The sequence below is a fragment of the Channa argus genome, chromosome 13, assembly GCF_033026475.1.
Source record: "Channa argus isolate prfri chromosome 13, Channa argus male v1.0, whole genome shotgun sequence".
In the NCBI taxonomy this organism is placed as follows: Eukaryota; Metazoa; Chordata; class Actinopteri; order Anabantiformes; family Channidae; genus Channa; species Channa argus.
Window position 1 is genome coordinate 26,117,956 of NC_090209.1, and position 16,133 is coordinate 26,134,088.

Here is a 16,133-nt window from a genome sequence, read left to right on the forward strand (position 1 = left end):
CAATCTAGACTCTACTGGATAGTTTCCTCCAAACGGCATTTCTGCAACCAACCAGACTTGTAAGTTGGACAACATCAGGTTTTTACATGTTTGCCTCATGAGACCTGAAAAAGTTAACCTATACCTCAACTGTCAGTATCTGAAATTCAGTATCTGAAGTGTCTTTTCTATGCCAGTCTCTGCCAGAATGCCAGGAGCTGGTCCACATCGGGCCTGGGTAGCTCAGACGGTAGAGCATCAGACTTTTAATCTGAGGGTCCAGGGTTCAAGTCCCTGTTCAGGTGACAATGAAATGAATTTAGGTGGTTACAATCTAGACTCCACTGGATAGTTTTCTCCAAACGGCATCTGTGCAACCAACCAGACTTGTAAGTTGGACAACATCAGCTTTTTACATGTTTGCCTCATGAGACCTGAAAATGTCAGTATCTGAAATTCAGTATCTGAAATTCAGTATCTGAAATTCAGTATCTTAAATTCAGTATCTGAAGTGTCAGTACCTGAAGTGTCAGTACCTGAAGTGTCAGTACCTGAAGTGTCAGTACCTGAAGTGTCAGTACCTGAAGTGTCAGTACCTGAAGTGTCTTTTCTATACCAGTCTCTGCCTGAATGCCAGTAGCTAGTCCAAATATGGCCTGGGTAGCTCAGACGGTAGAGCATCAGACTTTTAATCTGAGGGTCCAGGGTTCAAGTCCCTGTTCAGGCGACAATGAAATGAATGTAGGTGGTTACAATCTAGACTCCACTGGATAGTTTTCTTCAAACGGCATTTGTGCAACCAACCAGACTTGTAAGTTGGACAACATCAGCTTTTTACATGTTTGCCTCATGAGACCTGAAACTGTCAGTATCTGAAATTCAGTATCTTAAATTCAGTATCTGAAGTGTCAGTATCTGATTTGTTTTTTCTATGACAGTCTCTGCCAGAATGCCAGGAGCTGGTCCACATCGGGCCTGGGTAGCTCAGACGGTAGAGCATCAGACTTTTAATCTGAGGGTCCAGGGTTCAAGTCCCTGTTCAGGCGACAATGAAATTAATTTAGGTGGTTACAATCTAGACTCTAGTGACTACTTTTCTCTAAACGGTATCTGTGCAACCAACCAGACTTGTAAGTTGGACCACATCAGCTTTTTACATGTTTGTCTCATGAGACCTGAAAGAGTTAAAGTTTACCTCAACTGTCAGTATCTGAAGTGTCAGTATCTGAAGTGTCAGTATCTGAAGTGTCAGTATCTGAAGTGTCAGTACCTGAAGTGTCAGTACCTGAAGTGTCAGTATCTGATTTGTCTTTTCTATGACAGTCTCTGCTAGAATGCCAGGAGCTAGTCCACATAGGGCCTGGGTAGCTCAGACGGTAGAGCATCAGACTTTTAATCTGAGGGTCCAGGGTTCAAGTCCCTGTTCAGGCGACAATGAAATGAATTTAGGTGGTTACAATCTAGACTCCACTGGATAGTTTTCTCCAAACGGCATTTGTGCAACCAACCAGACTTGTAAGTTGGACAACATCAGGTTTTTACATGTTTGCCTCATGAGACCTGAAAAAGTTAACCTATACCTCAACTGTCAGTATCTGAAATTCAGTATCTGAAGTGTCTTTTCTATGCCAGTCTCTGCCAGAATGCCAGGAGGTGGTCCACATCATGCCTGGGTAGCTCAGACGGTAGAGCATCAGACTTTTAATCTGAGGGTCCAGGGTTCAAGTCCCTGTTCAGGCGACAATGAAATGAATTTAGGTGGTTACAATCTAGACTCTAGTGACTACTTTTCTCTAAACGGTATCTGTGCAACCAACCAGACTTGTAAGTTGGACCACATCAGCTTTTTACATGTTTGTCTCATGAGACCTGAAAGAGTTAAAGTTTACCTCAACTGTCAGTACCTGAAATGTCAGTACCTGAAGTGTCAGTACCTGAAGTGTCAGTACCTGAAGTGTCAGAACCTGAAGTGTCTTTTCTATACCAGTCTCTGCCTGAATGCCAGTAGCTAGTCCAAATATGGCCTGGGTAGCTCAGACGGTAGAGCATCAGACTTTTAATCTGAGGGTCCAGGGTTCAAGTCCCTGTCCAAGCGACAATGAAATGAATTTAGGTGGTTACAATCTAGACTCCACTGGATAGTTTTCTCCAAACGGCATTTGTGCAACCAACCAGACTTGTAAGTTGGACAACATCAGCTTTTTACATGTTTGCCTCATGAGACCTGAAACTGTCAGTATCTGAAATTCAGTATCTTAAATTCAGTATCTGAAGTGTCAGTATCTGATTTGTGTTTTCTATGACAGTCTCTGCCAGAATGCCAGGAGCTAGTCCACATAGGGCCTGGGTAGCTCAGACAGTAGAGCATCAGACTTTTAATCTGAGGGTCCAGGGTTCAAGTCCCTGTTCAGGCGACAATAAAATTAATTTAGGTGGTTACAATCTAGACTCTACTGGATAGTTTTCTCCAAACGGCATCTGTGCAACCAACCAGACTTGTAAGTTGGACAACATCAGCTTTTTACATGTTTACCTCATGAGACCTGAAAGAGTTAAAGTTTACCTCAACTGTCAGTACCTGAAGTGTCAGTACTCGAAGTGTCAGTACCTGAAGTGTCAGTATCTGAAGTGTCTTTTCTATACCAGTCTCTGCCTGAATGCCAGTAGCTAGTCCACATAGGGCCTGGGTAGCTCAGACGGTAGAGCATCAGACTTTTAATCTGAGGGTCCAGGGTTCAAGTCCCTGTTCAGGCGACAATGAAATTAATTTAGGTCGTTACAATCTAGACTCCACTGGATAGTTTTCTCCAAACGGCATTTGTGCAACCAACCAGACTTGTAAGTTGGACAACATCAGCTTTTTACATGTTTGCCTCATGAGACCTGAAACTGTCAGTATCTGAAATTCAGTATCTGAAGTGTCAGTACCTGAAATGTCAGTACCTGAAGTGTCAGTATCTGATTTGTCTTTTCTATGACAGTCTCTGCCAGAATCCCAGGAGCTAGATAACATAGGGCCTGGGTAGCTCAGACGGTAGAGCATCAGACTTTTAATCTGAGGGTCCAGGGTTAAAGTCCCGGTTCAGGCGACAATGAAATGAATTTAGGTGGTTACAATCTAGACTCTACTGGATAGTTTTCTCCAAACGGCATCTGTGCAACCAACCAGACTTGTAAGTTGGACAACATTAGCTTTTTACATGTTTGTCTCATGAGACCTGAAAGAGTTAAAGTTTACCTCAACTGTCAGTATCTGACATTCAGTATCTGAAGTGTCTTTTCTATGCCAGTCTCTGCCAGAATGCCAGTAGCTAGATAACATAGGGCCTGGGTAGCTCAGACGGTAGAGCATCAGACTTTTAATCTGAGGGTCCAGGGTTCAAGTCCCTGTTCAGGCGACAATGAAATGAATTTAGGTGGTTATAATCCAGACTCTTGTAGAATATTTTCTCCAAACGGCATCTGTGCAACCAACCAGACTTGTAAGTTGGACAACATCAGCTTTTTACATGTTTCCCTCATGAGACCTGAAGAAGTTAACCTTTACCTCAACTGTCAGCACCTGAAGTGTCAGCACCTGAAGTGTCAGCACCTGAAGTGTCAGCACCTGAAGTGTCAGCACCTGAAGTGTCAGCACCTGAAGTGTCAGCACCTGAAGTGTCAGCACCTGAATTTTCAGCACCTGAAGTGTCAGCACCTGAAGTGTCAGCACCTGAAGTGTCAGCACCTGAAGTGTCAGCACCTGAAGTGTCAGCACCTGAAGTGTCAGCATCTGATTTGTCTTTTCTATGCCAGTCATTGCCAGAATGCCAGGAGCTAGTCCACATAGGGCCTGGGTAGCTCAGACGGTAGAGCATCAGACTTTTAATCTGAGGGTCCAGGGTTCAAGTCCCTGTTCAGGCGACAATGAAATGAATTTAGGTGGTTATAATCCAGACTCTTGTAGAATATTTTCTCCAAAAGGCATCTGTGAAACCAACCAGACTTGTAAGTTGGACAACATCAGCTTTTTAGATGTTTCCCTCATGAGACCTGAAAAAGTTAACCTTTACCTCAACTGTCAGTACCTGAAGTGTCAGTATCTGAAGTGTCAGTATCTGATTTGTCTTTTCTATGACAGTCTCTGCCAGAATGCCAGGAGCTAGATAACATAGGGCCTGGGTAGCTCAGACGGTAGAGCGTTAGACTTTTAATCTGAGGGTCCATAGTTCAACCCCCTGTTCAGGCGACATTGAAATGAATTTAGGTGGTTACAATCTAGACTCTAGTGACTACTTTTCTCTAAACGGTATCTGTGCAACCAACCAGACTTATAAGTTGGACAATATCAGGTTTTTACATGTTTGCCTCATGACACCTGAAAAAGTTAACCTTTACCTCAACTGTCAGTACCTGAAGTGTCAGTACCTGAAGTCTCAGTACCTGAAGTGTCAGTACCTGAAGTGTCAGTACCCGAAGTGTCAGTACCTGAAGTGTCTTTTCTATACCAGTCTCTGCCTGAATGCCAGTAGCTAGTCCACATAGGTCCTGGGTAGCTCAGACGGTAGAGCGTCAGACTTTTAATCTGTGGGTCCAGGGTTCGAGTCCCTGTTCAGGCGACAATGAAATGAATTTAGGTGGTTACAATCTAGACTCCACTGGATAGTTTTCTCCAAACGGCATCTGTGCAACCAACCAGACTTGTAAGTTGGACAAATCAGGTTTTTACATGTTTGCCTAATGAGACCTGAAAAAGTTAACCTTTACCTCAACTGTCAGTATCTGAAAGTCAGTATCTGAAGTGTCTTTTCTATGCCAGTCTCTGCCAGAATGCCAGGAGCTATTCCACATAGGGACTGGGTAGCTCAGACGGTAGAGCATCAGACATTAATCTGAGGGTCCAGGGTTCAAGTCCCTGTTCAGGTGACAATGAAATGAATTTAGGTGGTTATAATCCAGACTCTTGTAGAATATTTTCTCCAAACGGCATCTGTGCAACCAACCAGACTTGTAAGTTGGACAACATCAGCTTTTTACATGTTTCCCTCATGAGACCTGAAGAAGTTAACCTTTACCTCAACTGTCAGTACCTGAAGTGTCAGTACCTGAAGTGTCAGTACCTGAAGTGTCAGTACCTGAAGTGTCAGTACCTGAAGTGTCAGTACCTGAAGTGTCAGTACCTGAAGTGTCTTTTCTATACCAGTCTCTGCCTGAATGCCAGTAGCTAGTCCAAATATGGCCTGGGTAGCTCAGACGGTAGAGCGTTAGACTTTTAATCTGAGGGTCCATAGTTCAACCCCCTGTTCAGGCGACATTGAAATGAATTTAGGTGGTTACAATCTAGACTCCACTGGATAGTTTTCTCCAAACGGCATCTGTGCAACCAACCAGACTTGTAAGTTGGACCACATCAGCTTTTTACATGTTTGTCTCATGAGACCTGAAAGAGTTAAAGTTTACCTCAACTGTCAGTCCCTGAAGTGTCAGTCCCTGAAGTGTCAGTCCCTGAAGTGTCAGTCCCTGAAGTGTCAGTCCCTGAAGTGTCAGTCCCTGAAGTGTCAGTCCCTGAAGTGTCAGTCCCTGAAGTGTCAGTATCTGATTTGTCTTTTCTATGACAGTCTCTGCTAGAATGCCAGGAGCTAGTCCACATAGGGCCTGGGTAGCTCAGACGGTAGAGCATCAGACTTTTAATCTGAGGGTCCAGGGTTCAAGTCCCTGTTGAGGTGACAATAAAATTAATTTAGGTGGTTACAATCTAGACTCTACTGGATAGTTTTCTCCAAACGGCATCTGTGCAACCAACCAGACTTGTAAGTTGGACAACATCAGCTTTTTACATGTTTACCTCATGAGACCTGAAAGAGTTAAAGTTTACCTCAACTGTCAGTACCTGAAGTGTCAGTACCTGAAGTGTCAGTACCTGAAGTGTCAGTACCTGAAGTGAAGTGTCTTTTCTATACCAGTCTCTGCCTGAATGCCAGTAGCTAGTCCAAATATGGCCTGGGTAGCTCAGACGGTAGAGCATCAGACTTTTAATCTGAGGGTCCAGGGTTCAAGTCCCTGTTCAGGCGACAATGAAATGAATGTAGGTGGTTACAATCTAGACTCCACTGGATAGTTTTCTTCAAACGGCATTTGTGCAACCAACCAGACTTGTAAGTTGGACAACATCAGCTTTTTACATGTTTGCCTCATGAGACCTGAAACTGTCAGTATCTGAAATTCAGTATCTTAAATTCAGTATCTGAAGTGTCAGTATCTGATTTGTTTTTTCTATGACAGTCTCTGCCAGAATGCCAGGAGCTGGTCCACATCGGGCCTGGGTAGCTCAGACGGTAGAGCATCAGACTTTTAACCTGAGGGTCCAGGGTTCAAGTCCCTGTTCAGGCGACAATGAAATGAATTTAGGTGGTTACAATCTAGACTCTAGTGACTACTTTTCTCTAAACGGTATCTGTGCAACCAACCAGACTTGTAAGTTGGACCACATCAGCTTTTTACATGTTTGTCTCATGAGACCTGAAAGAGTTAAAGTTTACCTCAACTGTCAGTATCTGAAGTGTCAGTATCTGAAGTGTCAGTATCTGAAGTGTCAGTACCTGAAGTGTCAGTACCTGAAGTGTCAGTATCTGATTTGTCTTTTCTATGACAGTCTCTGCTAGAATGCCAGGAGCTAGTCCACATAGGGCCTGGGTAGCTCAGACGGTAGAGCATCAGACTTTTAATCTGAGGGTCCAGGGTTCAAGTCCCTGTTCAGGCGACAATGAAATGAATTTAGGTGGTTACAATCTAGACTCCACTGGATAGTTTTCTCCAAACGGCATTTGTGCAACCAACCAGACTTGTAAGTTGGACAACATCAGGTTTTTACATGTTTGCCTCATGAGACCTGAAAAAGTTAACCTATACCTCAACTGTCAGTATCTGAAATTCAGTATCTGAAGTGTCTTTTCTATGCCAGTCTCTGCCAGAATGCCAGGAGGTGGTCCACATCAGGCCTGGGTAGCTCAGACGGTAGAGCATCAGACTTTTAATCTGAGGGTCCAGGGTTCAAGTCCCTGTTCAGGCGACAATGAAATGAATTTAGGTGGTTACAATCTAGACTCTAGTGACTACTTTTCTCTAAACGGTATCTGTGCAACCAACCAGACTTGTAAGTTGGACCACATCAGCTTTTTACATGTTTGTCTCATGAGACCTGAAAGAGTTAAAGTTTACCTCAACTGTCAGTATCTGAAGTGTCAGTATCTGAAGTGTCAGTACCTGAAGTGTCAGTACCTGAAGTGTCTTTTCTATACCAGTCTCTGCCTGAATGCCAGTAGCTAGTCCAAATATGGCCTGGGTAGCTCAGACGGTAGAGCATCAGACTTTTAATCTGAGGGTCCAGGGTTCAAGTTGCTGTTCAGGCGACAATGAAATGAATTTAGGTGGTTACAATCTAGACTCCACTGGATAGTTTTCTCCAAACGGCATTTGTGCAACCAACCAGACTTGTAAGTTCGACAACATCAGCTTTTTACATGTTTGCCTCATGAGACCTGAAACTGTCAGTATCTGAAATTCAGTATCTTAAATTCAGTATCTGAAGTGTCAGTATCTGATTTGTGTTTTCTATGACAGTCTCTGCCAGAATGCCAGGAGCTAGTCCACATAGGGCCTGGGTAGCTCAGACGGTAGAGCATCAGACTTTTAATCTGAGGGTCCAGGGTTCAAGTCCCTGTTCAGGCGACAATGAAATGAATTTAGGTGGTTACAATCTAGACTCTACTGGATAGTTTTCTCCAAACGGCATCTGTGCAACCAACCAGACTTGTAAGTTGGACAACATCAGCTTTTTACATGTTTACCTCATGAGACCTGAAAGAGTTAAAGTTTACCTCAACTGTCAGTACCTGAAGTGTCAGTACTCGAAGTGTCAGTACCTGAAGTGTCAGTATCTGAAGTGTCAGTATCTGAAGTGTCTTTTCTATACCAGTCTCTGCCTGAATGCCAGTAGCTAGTCCAAATATGGCCTGGGTAGCTCAGACGGTAGAGCATCAGACTTTTAATCTGAGGGTCCAGGGTTCAAGTCCCTGTTCAGGCGACAATGAAATGAATTTAGGTCGTTACAATCTAGACTCCACTGGATAGTTTTCTCCAAACGGCATTTGTGCAACCAACCAGACTTGTAAGTTGGACAACATCAGCTTTTTACATGTTTGCCTCATGAGACCTGAAACTGTCAGTATCTGAAATTCAGTATCTGAAATTCAGTATCTTAAATTCAGTATCTGAAGTGTCTTTTCTATGCCAGTCTCTGCCAGAATGCCAGGAGCTGGTCCACATCGGGCCTGGGTAGCTCAGACGGTAGAGGATCAGACTTTTAATCTGAGGGTCCAGGGTTAAAGTCCCGGTTCAGGCGACAATGAAATGAATTTAGGTGGTTACAATCTAGACTCTACTGGATAGTTTTCTCCAAACGGCATCTGTGCAACCAACCAGACTTGTAAGTTGGACAACATTAGCTTTTTACATGTTTGCCTCATGAGACCTTAAAAAGTTAACCTTTACCTCAACTGTCAGTATCTGACATTCAGTATCTGAAGTGTCTTTTCTATGCCAGTCTCTGCCAGAATGCCAGTAGCTAGATAACATAGGGCCTGGGTAGCTCAGACGGTAGAGCATCAGACTTTTAATCTGAGGGTCCAGGGTTCAAGTCCTTGTTCAGGCGACAATGAAATGAATTTAGGTGGTTATAATCCAGACTCTTGTAGAATATTTTCTCCAAACGGCATCTGTGCAACCAACCAGACTTGTAAGTTGGACAACATCAGCTTTTTACATGTTTCCCTCATGAGACCTGAAGAAGTTAACCTTTACCTCAACTGTCAGCACCTCAAGTGTCAGCACCTGAAGTGTCAGCACCTGAAGTGTCAGCACCTGAAGTGTCAGCACCTGAAGTGTCAGCACCTGAAGTGTCAGTACCTGAAGTGTCTTTTCTATACCAGTCTCTGCCTGAATGCCAGTAGCTAGTCCAAATATGGTCTTGGTAGCTCAGACGGTAGAGCATCAGACTTTTAATCTGAGGGTCCAGGGTTCAAGTCCCTGTTCAGGCGACAATGAAATGAATTTAGGTGGTTACAATCTAGACTCCACTGGATAGTTTTCTCCAAACGGCATTTGTGCAACCAACCAGACTTGTAAGTTGGACAACATCAGCTTTTTACATGTTTGCCTCATGAGACCTGAAACTGTCAGTATCTGAAATTCAGTATCTTAAATTCAGTATCTGAAGTGTCAGTATCTGATTTGTGTTTTCTATGACAGTCTCTGCCAGAATGCCAGGAGCTAGTCCACATAGGGCCTGGGTAGCTCCGACGGTAGAGCATCAGACTTTTAATCTGAGGGTCCAGGGTTCAAGTCCCTGTTCAGGCGACAATAAAATTAATTTAGGTGGTTACAATCTAGACTCTACTGGATAGTTTTCTCCAAACGGCATCTGTGCAACCAACCAGACTTGTAAGTTGGACAACATCAGCTTTTTACATGTTTACCTCATGAGACCTGAAAGAGTTAAAGTTTACCTCAACTGTCAGTACCTGAAGTGTCAGTACCTGAAGTGTCAGTACCTGAAGTGTCAGTACCTGAAGTGTCAGTACCTGAAGTGTCAGTACCTGAAGTGTCTTTTCTATACCAGTCTCTGCCTGAATGCCAGTAGCTAGTCCAAATATGGCCTGGGTAGCTCAGACGGTAGAGCATCAGCCTTTTAATCTGAGGGTCCAGGGTTCAAGTCCCTGTTCAGGCGACAATGAAATGAATTTAGGTGGTTACAATCTAGACTCCACTGGATAGTTTTCTCCAAACGGCATTTGTGCAACCAACCAGACTTGTAAGTTGGACAACATCAGCTTTTTACATGTTTGCCTCATGAGACCTGAAAGAGTTAAAGTTTACCTCAACTGTCAGTATCTGAAGTGTCAGTATCTGAAGTGTCAGTTCCTGAAGTGTCAGTACCTGAAGTGTCAGTACCTGAAGTGTCAGTACCTGAAGTGTCAGTATCTGATTTGTCTTTTCTATGACAGTCTCTGCCAGAATGCCAGGAGCTAGTCCACATAGGGCCTGGGTAGCTCAGACGGTAGAGCATCAGACTTTTAATCTGAGGGTCCAGGGTTCAAGTCCCTGTTCAGGCGACAATGAAATGAATTTAGGTGGTTATAATCCAGACTCCTGTAGAATATTTTTTCCAAACGGCATCTGTGCAACCAACCAGACTTGTAAGTTGGACAACATCAGCTTTTTACATGTTTCCCTCATGAGACCTGAAGAAGTTAACCTTTACCTCAACTGTCAGCACCTCAAGTGTCAGCACCTGAAGTGTCAGCACCTGAAGTGTCAGCACCTGAAGTGTCAGCACCTGAAGTGTCAGTACCTGAAGTGTCTTTTCTATACCAGTCTCTGCCTGAATGCCAGTAGCTAGTCCAAATATGGCCTTGGTAGCTCAGACGGTAGAGCATCAGACTTTTAATCTGAGGGTCCAGGGTTCAAGTCCCTGTTCAGGCGACAATGAAATGAATTTAGGTGGTTACAATCTAGACTCCACTGGATAGTTTTCTCCAAACGGCATTTGTGCAACCAACCAGACTTGTAAGTTGGACAACATCAGCTTTTTACATGTTAGCCTCATGAGACCTGAAACTGTCAGTATCTGAAATTCAGTATCTTAAATTCAGTATCTGAAGTGTCAGTATCTGATTTGTGTTTTCTATGACAGTCTCTGCCAGAATGCCAGGAGCTAGTCCACATAGGGCCTGGGTAGCTCAGACGGTAGAGCATCAGACTTTTAATCTGAGGGTCCAGGGTTCAAGTCCCTGTTCAGGCGACAATAAAATTAAATTAGGTGGTTACAATCTAGACTCTACTGGATAGTTTTCTCCAAACGGCATCTGTGCAACCAACCAGACTTGTAAGTTGGACAACATCAGCTTTTTACATGTTTACCTCATGAGACCTGAAAGAGTTAAAGTTTACCTCAACTGTCAGTACCTGAAGTGTCAGTACCTGAAGTGTCAGTACCTGAAGTGTCAGTACCTGAAGTGTCAGTACCTGAAGTGTCAGTACCTGAAGTGTCTTTTCTATACCAGTCTCTGCCTGAATGCCAGTAGCTAGTCCAAATATGGCCTGGGTAGCTCAGACGGTAGAGCATCAGACTTTTAATCTGAGGGTCCAGGGTTCAAGTCCCTGTTCAGGCGACAATGAAATGAATGTAGGTGGTTACAATCTAGACTCCACTGGATAGTTTTCTTCAAACGGCATTTGTGCAACCAACCAGACTTGTAAGTTGGACAACATCAGCTTTTTACATGTTTGCCTCATGAGACCTGAAACTGTCAGTATCTGAAATTCAGTATCTTAAATTCAGTATCTGAAGTGTCAGTATCTGATTTGTTTTTTCTATGACAGTCTCTGCCAGAATGCCAGGAGCTGGTCCACATCGGGCCTGGGTAGCTCAGACGGTAGAGCATCAGACTTTTAATCTGAGGGTCCAGGGTTCAAGTCCCTGTTCAGGCGACAATGAAATTAATTTAGGTGGTTACAATCTAGACTCTAGTGACTACTTTTCTCTAAACGGTATCTGTGCAACCAACCAGACTTGTAAGTTGGACCACATCAGCTTTTTACATGTTTGTCTCATGAGACCTGAAAGAGTTAAAGTTTACCTCAACTGTCAGTATCTGAAGTGTCAGTATCTGAAGTGTCAGTATCTGAAGTGTCAGTATCTGAAGTGTCAGTACCTGAAGTGTCAGTACCTGAAGTGTCAGTATCTGATTTGTCTTTTCTATGACAGTCTCTGCTAGAATGCCAGGAGCTAGTCCACATAGGGCCTGGGTAGCTCAGACGGTAGAGCATCAGACTTTTAATCTGAGGGTCCAGGGTTCAAGTCCCTGTTCAGGCGACAATGAAATGAATTTAGGTGGTTACAATCTAGACTCCACTGGATAGTTTTCTCCAAACGGCATTTGTGCAACCAACCAGACTTGTAAGTTGGACAACATCAGGTTTTTACATGTTTGCCTCATGAGACCTGAAAAAGTTAACCTATACCTCAACTGTCAGTATCTGAAATTCAGTATCTGAAGTGTCTTTTCTATGCCAGTCTCTGCCAGAATGCCAGGAGGTGGTCCACATCAGGCCTGGGTAGCTCAGACGGTAGAGCATCAGACTTTTAATCTGAGGGTCCAGGGTTCAAGTCCCTGTTCAGGCGACAATGAAATGAATTTAGGTGGTTACAATCTAGACTCTAGTGACTACTTTTCTCTAAACGGTATCTGTGCAACCAATCAGACTTGTAAGTTGGACCACATCAGCTTTTTACATGTTTGTCTCATGAGACCTGAAAGAGTTAAAGTTTACCTCAACTGTCAGTATCTGAAGTGTCAGTATCTGAAGTGTCAGTATCTGAAGTGTCAGTATCTGAAGTGTCAGTACCTGAAGTGTCAGTACCTGAAGTGTCTTTTCTATACCAGTCTCTGCCTGAGTGCCAGTAGCTAGTCCAAATATGGCCTGGGTAGCTCAGACGGTAGAGCATCAGACTTTTAATCTGAGGGTCCAGGGTTCAAGTCCCTGTTCAGGCGACAATGAAATGAATTTAGGTGGTTACAATCTAGACTCCACTGGATAGTTTTCTCCAAACGGCATTTGTGCAACCAACCAGACTTGTAAGTTCGACAACATCAGCTTTTTACATGTTTGCCTCATGAGACCTGAAACTGTCAGTATCTGAAATTCAGTATCTTAAATTCAGTATCTGAAGTGTCAGTATCTGATTTGTGTTTTCTATGACAGTCTCTGCCAGAATGCCAGGAGCTAGTCCACATAGGGCCTGGGTAGCTCAGACGGTAGAGCATCAGACTTTTAATCTGAGGGTCCAGGGTTCAAGTCCCTGTTCAGGCGACAATAAAATTAATTTAGGTGGTTACAATCTAGACTCTACTGGATAGTTTTCTCCAAACGGCATCTGTGCAACCAACCAGACTTGTAAGTTGGACAACATCAGCTTTTTACATGTTTACCTCATGAGACCTGAAAGAGTTAAAGTTTACCTCAACTGTCAGTACCTGAAGTGTCAGTACTCGAAGTGTCAGTACCTGAAGTGTCAGTATCTGAAGTGTCTTTTCTATACCAGTCTCTGCCTGAATGCCAGTAGCTAGTCCACATAGGGCCTGGGTAGCTCAGACGGTAGAGCATCAGACTTTTAATCTGAGGGTCCAGGGTTCAAGTCCCTGTTCAGGCGACAATGAAATTAATTTAGGTCGTTACAATCTAGACTCCACTGGATAGTTTTCTCCAAACGGCATTTGTGCAACCAACCAGACTTGTAAGTTGGACAACATCAGCTTTTTACATGTTTGCCTCATGAGACCTGAAACTGTCAGTATCTGAAATTCAGTATCTGAAGTGTCAGTACCTGAAGTGTCAGTACCTGAAGTGTCAGTATCTGATTTGTCTTTTCTATGACAGTCTCTGCCAGAATCCCAGGAGCTAGATAACATAGGGCCTGGGTAGCTCAGACGGTAGAGCATCAGACTTTTAATCTGAGGGTCCAGGGTTAAAGTCCCGGTTCAGGCGACAATGAAATGAATTTAGGTGGTTACAATCTAGACTCTACTGGATAGTTTTCTCCAAACGGCATCTGTGCAACCAACCAGACTTGTAAGTTGGACAACATTAGCTTTTTACATGTTTGTCTCATGAGACCTGAAAGAGTTAAAGTTTACCTCAACTGTCAGTATCTGACATTCAGTATCTGAAGTGTCTTTTCTATGCCAGTCTCTGCCAGAATGCCAGTAGCTAGATAAAATAGGGCCTGGGTAGCTCAGACGGTAGAGCATCAGACTTTTAATCTGAGGGTCCAGGGTTCAAGTCCCTGTTCAGGCGACAATGAAATGAATTTAGGTGGTTATAATCCAGACTCTTGTAGAATATTTTCTCCAAACGGCATCTGTGCAACCAACCAGACTTGTAAGTTGGACAACATCAGCTTTTTACATGTTTCCCTCATGAGACCTGAAGAAGTTAACCTTTACCTCAACTGTCAGCACCTGAAGTGTCAGCACCTGAAGTGTCAGCACCTGAAGTGTCAGCACCTGAAGTGTCAGCACCTGAAGTGTCAGCACCTGAAGTGTCAGCACCTGAAGTGTCAGCACCTGAAGTGTCAGCACCTGAAGTGTCAGCACCTGAAGTGTCAGCATCTGATTTGTCTTTTCTATGCCAGTCATTGCCAGAATGCCAGGAGCTAGTCCACATAGGGCCTGGGTAGCTCAGACGGTAGAGCATCAGACTTTTAATCTGAGGGTCCAGGGTTCAAGTCCCTGTTCAGGCGACAATGAAATGAATTTAGGTGGTTATAATCCAGACTCTTGTAGAATATTTTCTCCAAAAGGCATCTGTGAAACCAACCAGACTTGTAAGTTGGACAACATCAGCTTTTTAGATGTTTCCCTCATGAGACCTGAAAAAGTTAACCTTTACCTCAACTGTCAGTACCTGAAGTGTCAGTATCTGAAGTGTCAGTATCTGATTTGTCTTTTCTATGACAGTCTCTGCCAGAATGCCAGGAGCTAGATAACATAGGGCCTGGGTAGCTCAGACGGTAGAGCGTTAGACTTTTAATCTGAGGGTCCATAGTTCAACCCCCTGTTCAGGCGACATTGAAATGAATTTAGGTGGTTACAATCTAGACTCTAGTGACTACTTTTCTCTAAACGGTATCTGTGTAACCAACCAGACTTATAAGTTGGACAATATCAGGTTTTTACATGTTTGCCTCATGACACCTGAAAAAGTTAACCTTTACCTCAACTGTCAGTACCTGAAGTGTCAGTACCTGAAGTCTCAGTACCTGAAGTGTCAGTACCTGAAGTGTCAGTACCCGAAGTGTCAGTACCTGAAGTGTCTTTTCTATACCAGTCTCTGCCTGAATGCCAGTAGCTAGTCCACATAGGTCCTGGGTAGCTCAGACGGTAGAGCGTCAGACTTTTAATCTGTGGGTCCAGGGTTCGAGTCCCTGTTCAGGCGACAATGAAATGAATTTAGGTGGTTACAATCTAGACTCCACTGGATAGTTTTCTCCAAACGGCATCTGTGCAACCAACCAGACTTGTAAGTTGGACAAATCAGGTTTTTACATGTTTGCCTAATGAGACCTGAAAAAGTTAACCTTTACCTCAACTGTCAGTATCTGAAAGTCAGTATCTGAAGTGTCTTTTCTATGCCAGTCTCTGCCAGAATGCCAGGAGCTATTCCACATAGGGACTGGGTAGCTCAGACGGTAGAGCATCAGACATTAATCTGAGGGTCCAGGGTTCAAGTCCCTGTTCAGGTGACAATGAAATGAATTTAGGTGGTTATAATCCAGACTCTTGTAGAATATTTTCTCCAAACGGCATCTGTGCAACCAACCAGACTTGTAAGTTGGACAACATCAGCTTTTTACATGTTTCCCTCATGAGACCTGAAGAAGTTAACCTTTACCTCAACTGTCAGTATCTCAACTGTCAGTACCTGAAGTGTCAGTACCTGAAGTGTCAGTACCTGAAGTGTCAGTACCTGAAGTGTCAGTACCTGAAGTGTCTTTTCTATACCAGTCTCTGCCTGAATGCCAGTAGCTAGTCCAAATATGGCCTGGGTAGCTCAGACGGTAGAGCGTTAGACTTTTAATCTGAGGGTCCATAGTTCAACCCCCTGTTCAGGCGACATTGAAATGAATTTAGGTGGTTACAATCTAGACTCCACTGGATAGTTTTCTCCAAACGGCATCTGTGCAACCAACCAGACTTGTAAGTTGGACCACATCAGCTTTTTACATGTTTGTCTCATGAGACCTGAAAGAGTTAAAGTTTACCTCAACTGTCAGTCCCTGAAGTGTCAGTCCCTGAAGTGTCAGTCCCTGAAGTGTCAGTCCCTGAAGTGTCAGTCCCTGAAGTGTCAGTCCCTGAAGTGTCAGTCCCTGAAGTGTCAGTATCTGATTTGTCTTTTCTATGACAGTCTCTGCTAGAATGCCAGGAGCTAGTCCACATAGGGCCTGGGTAGCTCAGACGGTAGAGCATCAGACTTTTAATCTGAGGGTCCAGGGTTCAAGTCCCTGTTCAGGCGACAATGAAATGAATTTAGGTGGTTACAATCTAGACTCCACTGGA

At 43.7% G+C, this 16,133-nt stretch overlaps 1 protein-coding gene and 34 non-coding genes across 36 annotated transcripts in view; all 35 read left to right on the plus strand.

Annotated features, from left to right (window-relative positions):
• The window catches only part of itpr3 (inositol 1,4,5-trisphosphate receptor, type 3), a 135,211-nt gene that overhangs the window by 32,552 nt on the left and 86,526 nt on the right, over positions 1-16,133 (plus strand). The gene's annotated exons all lie outside the window — the stretch shown is intronic.
• On the plus strand, positions 212-284 carry trnak-uuu (transfer RNA lysine (anticodon UUU)). Its single transcript has one exon. It is a non-coding gene; the product is annotated as a tRNA-Lys (tRNA).
• trnak-uuu (transfer RNA lysine (anticodon UUU)) lies at positions 634-706 on the plus strand. The gene has a single exon. It is a non-coding gene; the product is annotated as a tRNA-Lys (tRNA).
• On the plus strand, positions 953-1,025 carry trnak-uuu (transfer RNA lysine (anticodon UUU)). Its single transcript has one exon. It is a non-coding gene; the product is annotated as a tRNA-Lys (tRNA).
• trnak-uuu (transfer RNA lysine (anticodon UUU)) lies at positions 1,338-1,410 on the plus strand. Its single transcript has one exon. It is a non-coding gene; the product is annotated as a tRNA-Lys (tRNA).
• On the plus strand, positions 1,647-1,719 carry trnak-uuu (transfer RNA lysine (anticodon UUU)). The gene has a single exon. It is a non-coding gene; the product is annotated as a tRNA-Lys (tRNA).
• On the plus strand, positions 2,002-2,074 carry trnak-uuu (transfer RNA lysine (anticodon UUU)). Its single transcript has one exon. It is a non-coding gene; the product is annotated as a tRNA-Lys (tRNA).
• trnak-uuu (transfer RNA lysine (anticodon UUU)) lies at positions 2,321-2,393 on the plus strand. Its single transcript has one exon. It is a non-coding gene; the product is annotated as a tRNA-Lys (tRNA).
• On the plus strand, positions 2,661-2,733 carry trnak-uuu (transfer RNA lysine (anticodon UUU)). Its single transcript has one exon. It is a non-coding gene; the product is annotated as a tRNA-Lys (tRNA).
• trnak-uuu (transfer RNA lysine (anticodon UUU)) lies at positions 2,996-3,068 on the plus strand. The gene has a single exon. It is a non-coding gene; the product is annotated as a tRNA-Lys (tRNA).
• On the plus strand, positions 3,305-3,377 carry trnak-uuu (transfer RNA lysine (anticodon UUU)). The gene has a single exon. It is a non-coding gene; the product is annotated as a tRNA-Lys (tRNA).
• Positions 3,810-3,882, plus strand: trnak-uuu (transfer RNA lysine (anticodon UUU)). Its single transcript has one exon. It is a non-coding gene; the product is annotated as a tRNA-Lys (tRNA).
• On the plus strand, positions 5,957-6,029 carry trnak-uuu (transfer RNA lysine (anticodon UUU)). Its single transcript has one exon. It is a non-coding gene; the product is annotated as a tRNA-Lys (tRNA).
• trnak-uuu (transfer RNA lysine (anticodon UUU)) lies at positions 6,276-6,348 on the plus strand. The gene has a single exon. It is a non-coding gene; the product is annotated as a tRNA-Lys (tRNA).
• trnak-uuu (transfer RNA lysine (anticodon UUU)) lies at positions 6,646-6,718 on the plus strand. The gene has a single exon. It is a non-coding gene; the product is annotated as a tRNA-Lys (tRNA).
• On the plus strand, positions 6,955-7,027 carry trnak-uuu (transfer RNA lysine (anticodon UUU)). Its single transcript has one exon. It is a non-coding gene; the product is annotated as a tRNA-Lys (tRNA).
• On the plus strand, positions 7,614-7,686 carry trnak-uuu (transfer RNA lysine (anticodon UUU)). The gene has a single exon. It is a non-coding gene; the product is annotated as a tRNA-Lys (tRNA).
• Positions 7,969-8,041, plus strand: trnak-uuu (transfer RNA lysine (anticodon UUU)). The gene has a single exon. It is a non-coding gene; the product is annotated as a tRNA-Lys (tRNA).
• On the plus strand, positions 8,596-8,668 carry trnak-uuu (transfer RNA lysine (anticodon UUU)). Its single transcript has one exon. It is a non-coding gene; the product is annotated as a tRNA-Lys (tRNA).
• On the plus strand, positions 9,300-9,372 carry trnak-uuu (transfer RNA lysine (anticodon UUU)). The gene has a single exon. It is a non-coding gene; the product is annotated as a tRNA-Lys (tRNA).
• Positions 9,670-9,742, plus strand: trnak-uuu (transfer RNA lysine (anticodon UUU)). The gene has a single exon. It is a non-coding gene; the product is annotated as a tRNA-Lys (tRNA).
• Positions 10,055-10,127, plus strand: trnak-uuu (transfer RNA lysine (anticodon UUU)). The gene has a single exon. It is a non-coding gene; the product is annotated as a tRNA-Lys (tRNA).
• On the plus strand, positions 10,425-10,497 carry trnak-uuu (transfer RNA lysine (anticodon UUU)). Its single transcript has one exon. It is a non-coding gene; the product is annotated as a tRNA-Lys (tRNA).
• trnak-uuu (transfer RNA lysine (anticodon UUU)) lies at positions 10,744-10,816 on the plus strand. The gene has a single exon. It is a non-coding gene; the product is annotated as a tRNA-Lys (tRNA).
• trnak-uuu (transfer RNA lysine (anticodon UUU)) lies at positions 11,114-11,186 on the plus strand. Its single transcript has one exon. It is a non-coding gene; the product is annotated as a tRNA-Lys (tRNA).
• On the plus strand, positions 11,433-11,505 carry trnak-uuu (transfer RNA lysine (anticodon UUU)). The gene has a single exon. It is a non-coding gene; the product is annotated as a tRNA-Lys (tRNA).
• On the plus strand, positions 11,818-11,890 carry trnak-uuu (transfer RNA lysine (anticodon UUU)). The gene has a single exon. It is a non-coding gene; the product is annotated as a tRNA-Lys (tRNA).
• Positions 12,127-12,199, plus strand: trnak-uuu (transfer RNA lysine (anticodon UUU)). Its single transcript has one exon. It is a non-coding gene; the product is annotated as a tRNA-Lys (tRNA).
• trnak-uuu (transfer RNA lysine (anticodon UUU)) lies at positions 12,497-12,569 on the plus strand. The gene has a single exon. It is a non-coding gene; the product is annotated as a tRNA-Lys (tRNA).
• Positions 12,816-12,888, plus strand: trnak-uuu (transfer RNA lysine (anticodon UUU)). The gene has a single exon. It is a non-coding gene; the product is annotated as a tRNA-Lys (tRNA).
• Positions 13,156-13,228, plus strand: trnak-uuu (transfer RNA lysine (anticodon UUU)). The gene has a single exon. It is a non-coding gene; the product is annotated as a tRNA-Lys (tRNA).
• trnak-uuu (transfer RNA lysine (anticodon UUU)) lies at positions 13,491-13,563 on the plus strand. The gene has a single exon. It is a non-coding gene; the product is annotated as a tRNA-Lys (tRNA).
• On the plus strand, positions 13,800-13,872 carry trnak-uuu (transfer RNA lysine (anticodon UUU)). Its single transcript has one exon. It is a non-coding gene; the product is annotated as a tRNA-Lys (tRNA).
• trnak-uuu (transfer RNA lysine (anticodon UUU)) lies at positions 14,245-14,317 on the plus strand. Its single transcript has one exon. It is a non-coding gene; the product is annotated as a tRNA-Lys (tRNA).
• trnak-uuu (transfer RNA lysine (anticodon UUU)) lies at positions 16,017-16,089 on the plus strand. Its single transcript has one exon. It is a non-coding gene; the product is annotated as a tRNA-Lys (tRNA).